Source organism: Sycon ciliatum, chromosome 11, assembly GCF_964019385.1.
Source record: "Sycon ciliatum chromosome 11, ocSycCili1.1, whole genome shotgun sequence".
Lineage (NCBI taxonomy): Eukaryota > Metazoa > Porifera > Calcarea > Leucosolenida > Sycettidae > Sycon > Sycon ciliatum.
The window spans coordinates 9,796,994-9,800,789 of record NC_088653.1 but is presented as its reverse complement, the minus strand read 5'-3'; positions in this window follow the sequence as shown (position 1 = coordinate 9,800,789).

Genomic DNA, 3,796 nt, shown 5'->3' with positions numbered 1-3,796 from the left:
TTTACAGTAAGTAATTTTCAGCGAAGAGACTATTTGATTTGAGAATGGTGTGTGTAGGGAACTCCATGCAGCGGAGCTTGCATATCATCAGAAATCCTCTATTTCTATCCAACTAAAAGAAACGTCTTTGCAAAAACATACATAAAGATGTACTTGATAATCATATTGAAAAGACGTTTCTATCAGTTTTATAGAAATTGATGATTAGGAAACTGAAGTAACAAGCATGATGACCTAGGTGAAAGCAAAGCATACGGAGGGCACTGGGATTTCCAGCCAACTGATTTGTAAACCAATAATTCCCAGAGGCTGAATCGAGTAGTCAGGGTGTATGGTGCTAGATTTACATTTTCATATTTTTTTCATACATAACACGGGGTTTGATCCTGAACACACACTGACACGTCAGCTACATACATAACACGGGGTTTGATCCTGAACACACACTGACAGGTCAGGTACATTTTACCGAGTAATTATTATTATTATACTGTGGTGCTAGCTTATCGTTTTTCTTCTTCTTCTACGTTTTCCCAATTGTTCGCACACATAACGTGGTTTTGGAACATGCACTCTCTTCTTGCATGCATTCCTTCCACACACTTCGCATACATACTCATCCTACCAACTTGCTTCACGTTATGATCCTTGCGTTGACAGCCCTCTTTCACTATTTGACCAGCTTCTTTACTGGTATGGTATTGTTGCACACCAGGCATGCTGCATCAGTTATTTTTTTATTTTTTTATTTCACCTTCCCGTGGCCAGAGAATATAGGCCAATATGGAAGGACGAAGGCGGTAGCCAGCCATGGTAGTAATCAAAAACGAAGCAAAAATAAATAAATATCCCTTTATGTACTGATTTCCAGCACAGAATGAAGCAGAATTTAAATTTTCTGCACAATTTACACCTTCAACAGGCTATAACTTTGACCTCCTTCACTGCATTTCCACAATCTTGGGCTCTTTAGAAAGCTCCTGGCGAGAGCAACGCCAGCATACCAGACTACGTCAACTAGCTGGCACAAATCAGGCGCGGGATTACAGCAAAGTCCACCCCAAGCCCAATATGCGAGTAAATTCCACCATCAATGCCATTCCACTCTCCTCTATTACAGAAAGCTCTTTTCGAGGTGATTCAAACCTCAGCCAACTACGTCATTATCATGTGCTCAGTTGGTCCAAGAGCACACGAATAGGGATTTTCCCCTAAAATGACAAAGAGATCGATCAAAGTATTTCAATAACCTACGAGGAGACAATAGTCGTAAAAGGGCAATGAAAATAACTCAGGGTTGCCACTTACTCCGATTTTTTGGAAATCGTGCGATTTTTGAACGCCTGTCCGACAAAGCGACCGATTTTGGTCCCAAAGAGGGACAAGCGATTATTATATTTTGAGCGCTTTTTAGTCCAGTTGGCCATTAATTCATAATGTACATGGTTGTAGTGCGTGTGCTGGAAAGTTAAAAATGTGTTCTGGTGCCCCAACAGCAAGCCATTTTCCTAAACATTTTCACCAAGGGGGCCCTGCCCCCTGCACCCCCACGGGGGACACCCCAGCACCCCCGTCAGATTTTTCTCCCTCCAAGTGTGGCAGCCCTGATTGTGCACTCATGAGCCATAACCATGTACATGTTAAATTTAGTTTTTCTGCTGAATGGTCACCGTTTCCGATTGGAAGAAGTCCTTTTTTTTGGAATTTGACGAAATTATTCATCGACTAATTTTCTCTGCTTGTAAAGCACACGGATTGAGAGTGAGTGGATATTGCAGCAGCCGAAATACCTTCGCGTTTGAATTGCAGTTGCTGCGCTTTACTACGAACAATACAATACCATGCGGACAAATGTGAGCACACGACACGGAGTACTGTACATCAGCAGAAGCCTTTTCTAATAAATCGTTACGGGTTAGGGCTGCTGTACTACAAGAACTCAGCGCACACCTTCAGTGAAATCGTGGGGACTGAATGGGAGATGCTTACCTGACTTCAAGCCAGGGAGAAGCACCTTCTCCCGATAAAGGTCGGGTGGTTCCTGTCCGGCGTCCGCTATTCTGGTAACGTTGACCCGGACGATTGGTAGTCCCACAAATCTAAACGCCACCTGCCGATGGGCAGGTAACGAACGAAAGCGCTTCACTTCCGCAACCAGATTGCGACGGAGCGTCACTCAAATTCCCAGAAAACAACAATACGAAGGGCCGCAAGCAGAACACGCATCCGCCCTAAACACCCACAGACGGCCACGAGCAACAAAACAACGATTCCGCATTCAACTGAAGCACGGACGGTGCAGCAGTCCAAGATCCTCTCTACACGTTCAGTCGCTGCACGCTCCAGCGGCCAGAGCTCTGTGGCTTCATTCATCTGTCTGATCTGTCAGAAGATGTAGATCTAAGCGTAGATTATGTACATGACTGTACAACATGACATCAGATTCTACTGCCTGCTCCACACTACAAAAGTACAGTGCTGCTCGTGTACATCCATATGTAGGTCTACTAGTACCATGAGTACGAGTAGGTCTAAAATCATTGCGGCCCGATCTTTCCGCTGATACCACGCCAACTCCGAAATGAAGCCGACTGTCGACTGTGTCGCCAGAGGCAGAGGCGCACTAGCTGTTCACCTTCAAGTGTCATCACATGCAACAGTGAGCGATGTCGCCTAGCCTGTACAGTGTCTACTATGATTATGTAGACGCTACGCTTGTCTGTTCACACACATACACGTCACGTGGTATAGGGCTAGATCGTAGTAGAAGCAAGGCAGGGCAGACTGGGAAATGAGATCCTTTTTTTCGGGCAGTAGCTACAGCCAAGGCAAAGGCAAAGACGTAAAAAGGCTAGCGGCATCCACAGCAGCACTCTGCATAACATACCATCATCATGCATGTACTAGTATTATTGAAGTCATTCATACTGAGCCCGAGTCACGTTTTTATTATTTCGTCCAGTCGGCTACTACATGTATCATAATCGTCTTGGGGGTTAGACGATGGCAAGTAGCCATGTAGGGGCGTGAGCCCGCCTTTCGGCACCGGAAGAGGACCCTAACCTGATCTGGTGAGCTGCGTCGCGTTTTGATCATGCAGACTGAGGCTACTCATTTTCACAGTTCGGCCTCCACTAAGGCCGCGGTCACACATGAAAAGTTTGCACCGCTTTTGCGGAGGCAAAAAGCGTAACTACCGCAGCCGCTTTGGCGGACCACACGATGCAGCGGTCACACATACATAGACTACTGAGTACTGTGCTCCTCAACAAAATGCAAATGCAGCACGTCCTATGAAATTTTAGATGTTATAGTCCTAGTTGAAGCGACCTTCGCTTGTACAAGTAGAGCTATCATGGATCGCTGACAGGCTGCTGAGTGTCTCCTGTCAAGTACACTCGTGGATTCGGGGCACATCCACTGGCGGCCCAGTACTGGTGTACATGTATTTGAATAATAGTTTAGTTTACATCAAATTCAATATCAAAATTCATTCAAATAGTTTCAAATATTCTTTTCACCCTGGCCGACACTGTGTGTGTGACGTATAGGTGAAGATTCTTGCAATTATTTCCAGCAATGAGCAATGACAGGCTTGATTAGAGCAGTCAGACCCATTCCTTGACGGAGTGTACTAATACTATTATGACTAATCCTCCCGCTAAAGTCATGACGTCACTAAAACACGATCACTACTGCACCTTCCTGCACTCTACGACAGCCAAACAACACATGTACATGACATGGACATGGGACGACTGTACATGTATTGTGATGACTAGTGAATTCCTACATC